This window comes from Adiantum capillus-veneris, chromosome 15 (assembly GCF_014529385.1).
Source record: "Adiantum capillus-veneris isolate H3 chromosome 15, ASM1452938v2, whole genome shotgun sequence".
Classification (NCBI taxonomy): domain Eukaryota; kingdom Viridiplantae; phylum Streptophyta; class Polypodiopsida; order Polypodiales; family Pteridaceae; genus Adiantum; species Adiantum capillus-veneris.
Window position 1 is genome coordinate 85,679,397 of NC_140945.1, and position 13,860 is coordinate 85,693,256.

Here is a 13,860-nt window from a genome sequence, read left to right on the forward strand (position 1 = left end):
TTAGATACATCACCCATTTAACTAATCATAGCCACTCTTTCCCATGCACGACTAAGTGTATCGTCTACATGACATAGGGATTGTTCCCACGCATTTAGACTTAATTGGACTATAGCTTGGAAACCCAGCACTCTCTCCCCCAATTCAAAAGTGTATTGCAAATCCAAGTTGATGGTTTTCCCCATTTACCTTTTGAATACATGTCTGACATCTGTTGAATTCAAGACTCATTGACAAATATATTTAAAGACCGTTCCCACAATGTTTAAAACTTCTCTTCCCTTCCAAGAGATTCTTCAACTATCCCAAGAAACTTGACAACCTACCTCGAGGGGCCACTCTACAACCATGCCTCTTCATTTGTGTAAGGGGTTGCATTTCCTCCCTTAATTCATGGGTTTCTCAGTCATTGCTTCACCCCCATAGCTGCATTTTCATGTCTTTTCCTTGTAGTAGCAGCAGATCATCCTCCCAATTTTCCTCTTGAAGATGAATGAAAAAACAATGACGGAATGCACCTCCCCCCCCCCCCCTCTCTCTCTCCACACACACACACACATTAGAAAACTTTTGAGCTCATTTTTGGGCCTTGTAAGAAATTGTCAATGTGGCACAACTTTCAAAAAGTAGGGATTAATAAAAAATTTGCAAATCAGATCCAAAGTTTTCAACGGTTAGATACTTAAAGTCTACTCTTCAAATGCTATCTATTCATATATAGCATGCATGTATCAGACATTGCCTTCATATAGATCTAGAGAAAGGTGATTTCAAATTAACATAACATTAACAAAATTAGCTGATTGAAAAAAATGGCAACTTTCATAGAACTCATCCAAACTATTTAAACCTTGCCTCTTTAGAATCCTTTTTTCAAGAGCTTTCGAAGGATAGGTCATATCATGGGGTTGTGAGTAATATTTAGAGGGGTTTATCAAGTTTCTCCCTTTTGTACAATTTTGATTATGTGGCACCCTTCAAAGGCCCAAAAATGAGTTCAAAATTTTCCTAATGTGTGTGTATTTTTACAAAATTTTCTTTTTTTTTAATAGCAAAACTCTCAATTTTGAGTGAATTATATTAATTGATCATCTCAAAAAATTACAAGAACTTTCCATGCTCATGCTGAGCCATGACACCATCCAGAGACCAAACTTACATCAGCTATCCGAGGAGACACCCTAACGACCTGGCCCCATGTCCTTGATACACAAGGTTAATTATCATGTTCTTCACTAATCTTCTGGTTTCATGATTTTCCCTTTCCTAAGCATTTCTATGACAACAAGGCACAGGTAACCCTAGACCAATCATCCAAGTTTTGCTTGCACCCCAGTGTCCATATTAGCACTCTGCTTTCTTTGGTAGTTTTTCAACTCTCGCGCTCACACAATGAGAAAAACACAGTACGCAGACAAGATCTATGGCAGCTCTACATCACAGAGACGTGGATCACACCTAGACAACCACTTACCCGAAGCTACTATATTACAGTGAACACTTCTTGGATGTGTTAGACAAGGGATTCATTCAAAGACCATGCTACATAGACACATACAACTCACGAGTGGTAATAGATCGACTCCAGGTATCATCACACCAGAGATGGGAAGACTTGTTCATACCCCCGAGCTGGGAAGTTCTCCCAGATTTGCGGTTCCTTGTTTGCCATACATTATGTAAAAAGCAAAACCTCATAATTTGAGCGTAGATGAGGAGGGCAGGACTACCCAAGTTCTTACCTCCAAGGAGTAAATCAGTCTTGAAAAAACCAATTTTCCATGTTCTTTGGACCCACTTGCATATTTTTCCTGTAAGGCCTCTAATAGTTGGGTATTCCATAAAAAGGTGGGTCAGATCTTCATTAGCGATCCTGCACCCCAAGCATCTATCTGTCCCTATCCTTCTCTCCTGAATCTTCACCCCCATCGGAAGAGCACCCCTAATTACTTTTCATAGAAATACCTTCATGTGATGCGGAACCTTTGGCGCCCATATGTTCTCCATTACTTGCTCCGACCTTTCCTCCGACCATTGTTTTTTCCATATCTTGTTAAGGGGGCTATACCAATTTTTCTTTAGCATAATTGTATGGTAAATGGCTTTAGAATAGGGTTTCCGTAAGAGGATGCTTTCGGACCATTTCCAGGCATTCAAGTCAAACTCTGAGTCACACATTGGAATCACTGCACTGCCAAGCTCTTTCATCACTCTGTTGACTAGCAAAACCTCCAAGTTATTAAGTTGGAATTGGGTTACAAGAAGTTCAGTGTTTTCCCAACTCTTGTTGTCACTGCCTCAGAAGTGCCTCAGTCGGTTCAAACCCTTATTACTCAGTTTCTTGGCTGCTTCTATCGAATAGGGATTTTGTGGCAGATCTACAAATCTGGAAAGCCAGGGGGACCAATGCAGAATGGAGTTCTTGAAGTATTTGGTTTCTTCCCCCCACTTTAGGACTCCCGCTGCTCTATTGCATTTCCTTACCAATTCCCCTAATCAGCCCCCAGACTTAGGGTAGCCCACGTCGGGGCTAATAGTGTTTCATAAACCTCGACCCCTCTCCACTTTCCTCCTTTCGAACCAAGTTTAGCTTCTTCTAGCATATCTCTGATCATGATAGCCCAAGCTTGGTCGTGTTTAGCCAAGGAGACTACAAATTTGGCACAACAAGCTTCTGCATGGGCCATAGGGTTGAGAATTGCAAGGCCTCCTTGATTTACTGGCCGAGCGACTGACTCCCAATAGGCCCATTGCCATGGCTTGGAGGACTTTGTGTTATTTTTCCATAAAAACCTTTTTACCGGTTTTAAGAACTCTTTCCAGTGACATTTAGCCATCTTGAGAAGCGGGCTAGTGACGGAAATATAAGGGAGCATAAAGGCATTAATCACTTTTATCCGGCTTGGGAATGGGAGAAGATCATACTCCCACCTACTCATTTTTGTTCTGATGTTTTCTAGGACCCTCTCACATCTTTGTTTGTGAGTTACGTTCACCCCCAAGGGGGCCCCCCAGATGTCTAAAAATATTTCCTTTTGTAACAACCTCCCCCGACTAGTCGGAAGGGTCAAATGAGTCATTTTCCAACAGGGAGATCAGCCTTGACTTCTCTATATTTCAATTGGACCTCGAAGCTATAGAGAACATTTGTACAATCTCCAGAGCTTTCCTAACGACCTGGGGACACGCCCTCAAGAAGAGGAGAGAGTCCTCTGCAAACATTTTTGCAAGTAGTTGGTTGTTTCTTGGTAGAGCTAGGCCTTGCAACTCTCGACTCTAAGCACTAGCTTCGAGTGTTGTGATTAAAGGATGTGAACCTATGGAGAGCAGAAGGGGGCCCAAAGAGCATCCCTACTTAATAGACCTTTTGATCTCAAAAGAGCCCACTATTCTATTGCTGAATAGGAGCTCTGATTGGCTACCAGCCCCTAGTGCATGAATAAAACGACATAGGCGAGGCCCAAAGCCCATAACTTCCATGATTGCTTCTATATATGTCCATGTTATTCTATCATAAGCCTTATCTAGGTCAACAAGCTGCAACAAAATGCACTCTTGGTTTGTGAAAGTTGCATATTTGATACCTACAATTGCTGCCAAGATGTTATCTTATATGGACCTTCCTTTGATGAACCCATGTTTATGGGGAGATATGATCCTGTTAAGTAAGGGGGCTAGTCTGAGGGCTACTGCCTTGGTAGCAATTTTGTAGGCCACCATCATCATCGTTATAGGGCGCCAATGTTTCATTTGAGAACAACAAAACTATTTGGGGATGGGTTTGATAAGACCTCTCTTTACAATTATCTCCAACGACCCTTCGACAATGGCTTTGTTGGCCAAACTTGTGAATGGGGCCTTCAGATCATCCCAAAATTCTCTAAAGAATTCTGTCGTCATCCCATCCCAACCAGGGGACTTCTCCTTGCCAAGGGCTTGCAATTCTAGTGAGCATTTGTCTTCGAAAAATGCCCCTTCCAGGATTTTAGCTTTTGAGTGGGGAATCTTCTTCTTGAAACTCTGAAGTAAGGTCCTTCTGGCTTCATCTACTTTCGGAGACTGGATTTTTGGTCGTCCAATGATTTGGCTAAGATAGTTCAACCAGCCATCTCATCTTGGTTATGAACTGCTATCCCTTTCTTATCAAAGAGTGAGTGGACATGGCCCTGACTCTTCTTGATTTTCCAAGCAACTAGAAGTGTTGCTATTCTCTATTAATAAATATACACAAAATAACATAAAAAATCAAAAGAGAATTGGCTTTAGACAAGTGACAAGGGGTAGCACAAAAACAACTCACCCTTTGATTTTTTTGTGTACATAGCTAAAAGAATGAGATCTCATTCTAATGCTTATATACATGAGCTTTAATCTGAATTGATATTCTCAAAAGTACCAAGAGCCTAGTATAATAGTGATGGACAACACCGAGAGAGAGAGAGAGAGAGAGAGAGAGAGAGAGAGAGAGAAAGAAAGAAGATGAAAGGATTTGACATCATAGAACCAATCCCAAGAGACCAACTAATAGATCTATGTGTTGATAAGTCTTATCCTCAACACCTATTGGGGGGGGAGAGAGAGAGAGAGAGAGAGAGAGAGATGAATAAGAAGAAGAAGATTTAACAAATCCTAAAGGGCATCAAAGATGTGTTACTCAAGGGGAAAACCTAGTAAGAGATTAACCACACTTGGGAACAGAAAGCTTATCTCAATTTGAATCATACTCTCGTGTGCACACACAAATGCATGAGAACAAAAGTTTTAACTTGATAGGAACAAACCTACGAGTGCTCAAAGGTTCCAATGAATCTTGCACTTATCACTTGTTGAAGAGAGAGAGAGAGAGAGAGAGAGAGAGAGAGTAAGAAAGGTTTCCATTGTTGTGTGCATCATGTATGTCTCTACTATTGTTGAGCATGGAAGTTGCAGACTTTGTATTTAACATCAACTTGGGAATAGAAAGCTTATCCCAATTTGAATCATACTCTCACACGCACGCACACACACACACACAAAATGCATCAAAGGAGAAGTTTCAACTCGATACGAACAAACCTAAGAGAGCTCAAAGGTCTAATTTGATGAGTCTTGAACTTATCACCTATTGAGAGAGAGAGAGAGAGAGAGAGAGAGTATATAGGAAATGTACCCATTGACACCGGGTTAGCCGCACCTCCCTCTAGCCCGGCCTAAGAGTTTAAAGTTCTCAGTTTTCAAAACCGAGAACCACATTAATCACCATTTGAGGAGTCGGAGGTAAAGAAAACCACAAAAAAATAGCACTTTTTCCTTATTATCATTGCCACCAAACCCCGAAGGGCGCATAAAAGAACCACCTTCTTTCCAGGGCGGGCTGTCGTTTTGTTTTTTAAGTCTCTTTCTCTTTCATTATTCTCCACAACCATCCCTCTCTCTCTACCTCGCTCCCACACACACACACTCCCCTCCCTCTCTTCTCTCGTTTTTCCCCACCAACGGACCACCGCGTCCTAAGGTCAATAATATTCTCTCTCTCTCTCTCTCTCTCTCTTCTTTTCCTCTTTCTCTCTCTTCCCCTCACTATTCTGTGTGTGTGTGTGTGGATACCACAAGCTTGAAGGCTAGCAATAATACTCTCTCTCTCTCTCTCTCTCTCTCTTGACCCCTACCATTACCCCACCCCGTTGGCACACAAAACCCCCCCTCTCTCGCTTGTTGTCGGCCAAGCCAGGAGCCCAAAACAAAACTCTCTCTCTTGTGCCCTCTGTCAACAAGCCCGAAGGCAGCTAGACACAATTTGAAGCCACTCTCCCTCTCTCTTACTCCCCCCACCCCTCCCCTCCCGAGCTCACCATAACCCTCTCTCTCTCTGACATTCTCATCATCCAGAAGGCATGCATAACAGCGACCCGCCCCCCCCCCCTCTCTCTCTCTTTATCTTTCTCTCTCCCTCTCCCAGTTCAGGCCCCCGAAGGCAGCTCGCTCCCATCTCTCTCTCTCTCTCTCTCTCTCTCTCTCTCTCGCTCGTAGGCCTGTGCAGACGCAGGCACCGCCACCCTCTATCCTTGGCGCTCTCGTTTAGGCCCGCAGGTGCAGGTAAAACAGTTCTCTCTCTCTCTCTCTCTCTCTCTCTCTCTCTCTCTCATAACACACACCCACACCCACACACACACCCACACACACACACGCACTCACACCCCCTCCCTCTCCCTACACCGCGTTCCCTCCCTCTCTCACTCTCGTTCTCTCTCTGTGTCACCATCGCCAGTTCACGATAAGAAAAAATATATAGTTTATAAATAAATTAATAAATATATATATATATAAGTAATTACTTTCTTTCCCCCCTCTCTCTTGTTCCCACGCACACTCATTCACACCCACACACACCCGCTAGACACGGCACACACAAAAGCCATACACACACACACATTTGACACACATACATACACACACATTTGACACGCATTTACGCAATAGAATATACACACCCATACAAATAGTACACACACTCACAACTCTTTTCATATAAACACTCTCGCACACACAATTACATACATCCACAAGCACACACGCATGCACATATATATACACATACACGCACATGCTTATACACACACACCGAAAAATAAAGAAAAACGAATAATCAACATCGACGCCAAAGAGAACAAAGATGGCCAGCTCACGCGCTCCCAACACCAAAATAAGGAGTGGCATTGAAGGCACGCTCTGGTCGGCACCGAGAGGGAGTAACACATAGCATCTAAGCTTCCTGCAGCAGCAGCTAGCAGTTCTGGCAGCCTTAAACCTCACACAGACCACCCGAACCATCAACAAAACCGTTGTAAATTCCCTGAACTCCACACCTCCCTAACCTAGCCAGTGGCTAATGGATTGTAAAAATGACTCTCCCCATCCCACTCTTTCCTCTCTCTCTATCTCTATCTTCTCTCTCTCTATCTCTCTTACTAGAGAGGCATCTAGACCTTCTACAATGACCAATGGATATTAGCAAGGACCATTGGGTAAGGACCACCTGTCAAGCCTATATAAAGAGGCCTCTGCTAAGAAAAAAGTGGGAGATACAAGTGAAGGAGGAACACACTAGCTCCATGCACTCTACATTTTAAGTGCCACTAAGCACATAATGCACCCCAAGCTACAGATCTCATGGCATCATGTTGAGTTGCAATTAGCTTGGGCATTTTAGCATTGGCATCATCACAATTTTCCCCATTATCCACCACACAATGGTTGAATTACTAGTCAGGACCACTCCATGCACACAAAGCAGTCACCACTTCCTCACAAGGAAACATGAGCATGCTAGGATTGAGTGCATCCACACCATGCTACCTTGGGCCGCTCTCGATGTTGGTGATTGACGTCGTCGATGGATGCATCGTCTTGATGTTTTCCCTCACCTAACCTTCCCACTAACTCCAACTTCCCCATGCACCATATGGCACTCGCATTCCTTCATGCATCCCTAGTGCCAAGAGTCAGGTTTGTAACCATCAAGACCACCATTTGCCAATAAAAGGGTGCAATGTTGTCTTGTTCTTTCGGGTCCATTCTCTGTTCTCCTTAGTTATGTTTTCCCACATTCTCATGATGTTTCGTCTCTTGCATATCACCCTATTTGTGCTCCATCACATGCGGCCTCTCCAATCACTCAGTATGCTCCATTCCGACCTTGTCACATACCTCCCTCGTACACACACTCGTGATTGTTGACTAGGAATTTTCTACATGCGGATGTTTTCTGTATCACCATTTCATGTTGGTTACCTAGAGGTCATTTCACTTTTTCTACTCTAGGTTATGCATTTCTGCGTCCTAGCCGCACTTATGCTAGGTGGTGCCCCTCTCTACCTATAGGATTACTCCTACCTTGAGATAATACTTGGGGATGTTTAGGCTATGTGTGGTGTAGAGGCCACCCCATATGGCATGTCATTTCCGGCCATCATTTTCTTGGCACCCCCACCGAGGATCCTTTCATGAAACCCTCCAATTTGCAAGACTGAAACCCCTAAACTTTTGTGGATGGATGAATGGTTAGCAGGGTTCGCTAACTGGACGACAAAAGAAGAAAAGCTCCAAGCACAACTAGACGAACTCCACATGTCCATCGAAGATTGAGTGCCAGGCGTAGCGGTAATCGATTTATAGTGCGAGAGTCAGCCAACACGCCAAAATCAGTGTATATACATAGGCCGGGTGCCAAGAAGAAGAAGGAGAAAGTCGAAACCATGTCCACAATCTACAACTAACTTGCAACAACAAGATGGAGGGAGCTCTGCACAATAGAGAATCAACACTATTCTACTTCGAGAATTGGGTAACTCAATTTTCCGAGGTAATTATCACAGTGAGTTTCCAAGTCGCACTTGATGCTGCAGCACAGATAACGGAAGCACATGCTCATGATCTCACTAGAGAGACCAGGTATCTACTGAGCTTGTTTCAGGAAAGAACACCATTGTCTCCCACAAGCTTGGAGAGTGACTAAGCACCTCTAAGCTTCACATGAATCAATACAACTTACCTCAAGGCATATCACACATTTCGATACGACTACGCTCAATCAAGGTAATACTAGACTCGAAGGCTCACTACCAGCACGTCATCGACACCAGGGAGTGATTCTTTGAGGTTCTGGCATCAGATCAGCCATTTGTCTTACCTTTGGTACAAGGCAATGTACCATTTGAGATTTTAATCTATGTTGTGGTATAAAAAGGGTATACACGCCTCCTTGTGTAAAGAAAAAGAAAAAGAAAACTTTTGATTGCAAGCTAAGCAGTGTGTCTTTCTATCTCTCTCTCTTAGTAATCATGGAAAGTGTAGCATTTCCAACATTTAAAGAAAAGATTTGGTAACAGATTTCCTAGATGACTTCGAAGTAGCATGTGTAGTAAGCAACAAAGATACAAATGAATCCTGGCTCAGAATCTTTAAGCATCTCATGAAGCTTGAAGCTAGGTCATGGTACAACGCACTTCCACAAGCAAATAAGGATGACTGGGAGCCCTTATAAACTACTTTTAAGAGGCGCTTTGGGAGATGTACCACTTCAGAGAAGCTGTGGGACAAGTTGAGAGACTTGAAGCAGGAGGGTCGTTTAGAATATGCCACCTATGAGTCCAAATTTGTGGATTTGTGGAACGGGGGGTTGAATCACTGGCAAGAGGGGAAGATCGGCCCGATTTCCTAAAAAAGGACTGGTTCACGCATGGCTTATGGCCGCTTCTCAAGCAGAAGGTGAAGGGTAGATTCCCAGCTCCAAACGAGTTAGCCGTCGAGATTGCTTGCCTTAAGGACAAGAAGCTGCGGATGAAAGCCAACGAAACTGAGTCAACTGAAGCAGGAACATCGCGTCGACCAAGAACCACCATTCCTCCACCACCACCGGCTCTTGGGGTAAGAAATGAACAACAAGATATGTTGGCCCATATTACTGACCAATTGTAGAATTTGTGTGTCCACTTGATACAGCAAGGAAGGAATCAAGAAAGAGATCAAGACCCGGGAAGAGCACGATGAAAAAACAGGGAGTATCACTACTACAACCGCGGAGAAGATAGTCATGGTATGTACTACTGTCCTAAAACGCGACAAAACTATAATAGAGGAGGTAGGAGGAACCAATTTTCACCCCCCTAGAGAGAGAACACCCCCACCCCAAGCACTAGACCCACCTACACAAATTCTACGTCCACCCCAGGCACCACCACAAGCACCCATTCCACCTCTTCCACCAGCACCACCACCTGATCGCCTGTAAACATCATAAGGCTAGAAGAGAAAGGAAGGCCGTAGTAGTCGATCCACCCAGAGTAAACGAGAGGAATAAGGGTAAGGAGAAGGTAACCTTTGTAGAACCAGTTGAAGCCATGAATGTAAAAAGAGCTAGGAGAGAGAAAACTACACAATCTGATGAAGAGAGAAGCATGAAAGGAGAGACTAGCAAGAGGCCATCAAGGCCACAACGGAAATTAGGCATCACTGAATTCCAGTTAAGGGAAAGTTCTAGGCCCTATGATCTAACATTGGATGTGGCAGAGCAAGAACCAAAGATTACATGGCCACAGCTGCTACATCTCACACCAAAGGTAAGGAGGCAATGGTCCAAAATGGTAAGTACAAGGCACTCCAAAGCAAAGGTAGCTAGAGCAATTTCGGGTTGCAACATGGATGACATCCTTCCAATTGTCGACACCAACATAAAAGGTAACAGGGTTGGAACGCCTACATTGATGGAGGTGCACAAATTTGTGTGATGAGTGAAACTATGATGCTTCGGCTAGGGCTCAAGGTTGACAGTCCTTCTCCATGAAAGGCAAAGATAGCAAAACAACGCAAAAGTAAAATGTGCAGGTGTGATAAGTGCTGTGAAGATAAAAGCTTTTAACACTGAGGTAGAAGTAGATGTTTTTGTAATGCCTACTAAGGGGGCACTGTCCTTCTAAGGGGGAACTGTCCTTCTACACATGACTAGTAAGAATCTACTACGACATGAAGATTGGCAAGCAGAAGCAAATGGACCTAGAGACATCAGCAGATGAAACCACTAGTGAGTCTTCCACTTCTGAGGAGGAGACCACATCCATTGACAAAAGTGAAAATTCCATCGATGTGATGGGTGTCATCATGAAGGATCCACAAAGGGTAAGCACAATTGGTGATCCGTCACCAAAAGGGCAACGCAATGAAGAGGAAACTAAATCACTTGACCCACGAGAAAGTAGGTTCAAGGGTATGTTGTCTACGGAATTAAAAATTGAGGAGAAAGATAATTTTTTGTAAATGTTGATGGTATTTTCTGACCTTTTTATTGACAACTATGAAATAATCATAGGTATTACAGTAGTGGAACACCATATTAAGTTGAAGGAAGGGGTAAAACTAGTTGTGCAAAAGCTACGACGGCTGGGAGTCATGCAAGAAAAGGAACTCCTGACCGAGGTAAGGAAGCTACTAGAAGCAGGGTTCATCTATCTTGTAGAAAACTTAGAGTGGGTGTCACCCGTAGTAGTGACACCTAAAAATAAAGGTAAGTGGAGGGTCTGCGTTGACTGCAAACCACTAAATGTAGCTACAAAGAGATACCATTTTCCTCTCCCTTTCTTGGATGAAATTTTGAATGAAGTGGCGCGTTTTGAATGCTCCACCGTGTGTGATGGTTATTCCGGGTATTTTCAAATACGCATAGCCTTAGAAGATCAGCTAAAATCCACTTTCATTACACCATGGGGTTGTTTTGCATATAGAGTTATGCCATTTGGTCTCACAAATGCACCTACCCCATTCCAAAGATATGTCACATATGTCTTTCAACCGTTCTTTGGAACATCCATAAGAGTGTTCATTGATGATTTTTGTATATATAGCCCTCGCATTTCACACTTAGAAAAGGTAACTTAGGGTTTGGCAAGGTTGCAAAGCCTAGGTGGGCAATTAAATGTGGACAAATGCCACATTGGGGAAAGTAGAGTCATTCTGTTAGGCCATGAAATTTCAGAGAAAGGTATCAACGCCGATCCAAGTAAGGTGTCCGCACTCATAGCCCTACCTTCACCAACAACCACACGTCAACTGTTCTCTTTTTTACAAAAGGTGAGGTACTTGAGTAGATTCATGCATCTACTATCACAACTTGTTCTACCACTGCAACAACTCACTCAAAGATCAACTTTCACTTGGGATAAGGAGAGCGAGCATCAATACAACAAGGTAAAGGAGTCCTTAGACACCCTACCAACTATCTCACCACCTAAGTGGGATGAAAAATTCTATGTCATCTCAAGCGTGGGTGATGACTCCTTGGGTGCTCTGCTATTCCAAAAGGATACAACAACATCGTTCATGAGGCCAATTTACTTCTCCGATCGAATGATGACAGCAGCAGAGAAAGGGTTTGACCCATGTGGAACACCTAGTCATAGCTCTTAGATTTGCAACTACAAAGTTTAGGTCATATTTGCTGCCTAAGAAATTTGTGATTCTAACCATGGATGAGATGTTTCCCTATGTTGTACAACACATGGATGTTTCTGCTAGGATTACTAAATGGATAGTTTGTCTGCAAGAAGTTGACTACATGGTATAGGTGAAAAGCATGAGAAGGGCAAGCTTGGGGGGACTTATGACCTACCAAAACTTTGAGAAGAAGGTAAATAAATTTAAAGGAGAAGGACTTCAACCACTTCCAGAGCCACCAGTAGTAGAAAGAGCACACTCTCTCTACTGTGATGGAGCCTACAAGCAAGCATCCGACAAAGTAGCTGCAGGCATAGTGGTCTTTGATGACAAGGGTATCAAGGTATTTTCGCTTGGCCATTTGTTAGAATCACATTCTAACAATGAAGCCGAGTATGCAGCACCAACAAAGGGTTTACAATGGTGCGTCTCACAAGGGGTAAAGTGCCTTAACATATTTGGGGATGCTCTACTTTTGGTAAGGCGCGCAAGTAAATGGAGTATGGACATGCAAGAATCCTAGCTTGAGGAATCACTTAAGCTGTGTAGAAACCTTGTTGGGAAAGTTTGAAGAAGTTCAATTACAACACATCCCAAGGGCTCAAAACCATGAAGCTGATGCCCTAGAAAGAGAAATACTGCAGGAAGTGCTGTTTGGGGCTATAAAGATAAAGCTCCCTCTATTTCAATGTAGTGACGTCTTACCTGACATCATGCATTTTATGGAAAGAGGGGAATGTCCACTGGATCTAATGAAAAGACAGAATCAATGGCTTACCTAGAAGGCCACAAGGTATCGGCTTATTAATGATGGTTTGTATTGTAAGGGTAAGGACCAAATATTCCCTCTCTCTAATGAAATTACGGAGGTAATCTCTAGTTGTCATGATTGTGTTTGTGGTGGTCACTTTGCCCTAGATATAACAAGTAGGAAAATCTTGTAGGCTGGTTTTGTATGGCCTAGCCTCAACCATGATGTACACCACTAGTGTAAGACATGTATGTTGTGTCAAAAGGCCGGCACCTGGTCACTCATGCTTGAACCACACACCTATCCTTTCATATGGACCATTTGAAAAATAGGGTATAGATGCCATAGGACCATTGCCTAGGGTCAACTCAGAGAAATTCTACATCATCATGGGAGTCGATTATATCACTATATGGGTGGAAGCTACAGCCACTACTAGAATCACAGCGGTAGAGATAGCTAAGTTGGTCTATGATCACATATGCTGCAGGTTTCGCACACCATTAGAAATCATCTCTGATAGAGGGCCAGGTTTTAGAGCAGACTTGGTAGGAGAGTTAATGCACAAATTTGGCATTACAAGGAGGAACTCCTCACCATATTACCCTCAATGTAATGGCCTAGTTGAGAAAGTGAATGGAATGGTTTGTAAAATTATCACCAAGCAGGTTAACAATCATCTTGGAGATTGGGATAAGTATCTACTCCCAGCTTTGTGGGTCTACAGAACCTCATTTGGTACATCTTTGGGGTTCACACAATATCATTTGGTATTTGGCAAGGAGGTTATCTTGCCTATTGAGGTGCAACTACAAAGTTTCAGAGTGATGGCAAGCCAGCTTCAACGGCCCAACATGCATTTGAGAGATCACATCCTTGACTTGGAAAGACTACAGCTAGACAGAGAAGAAGCAATCAATTATTATGCGGCAAAGGCAGAGCACAAACGACTTAGCCTACAACAATCGCTTCGACACACACAAAGATAAGAAGCTCCTACTCCGATGGGACGGCCCTTTCATCATAAGGAAAAAGTATGCCAATGGGAGTTACCAGCTTATGGAAGCTAATGGAAAACTTCATAAAACCAAAGTAAATGGTTGGCGGCTCAAACATTATTTTCTTCCATTTGATCAGGCTCCACC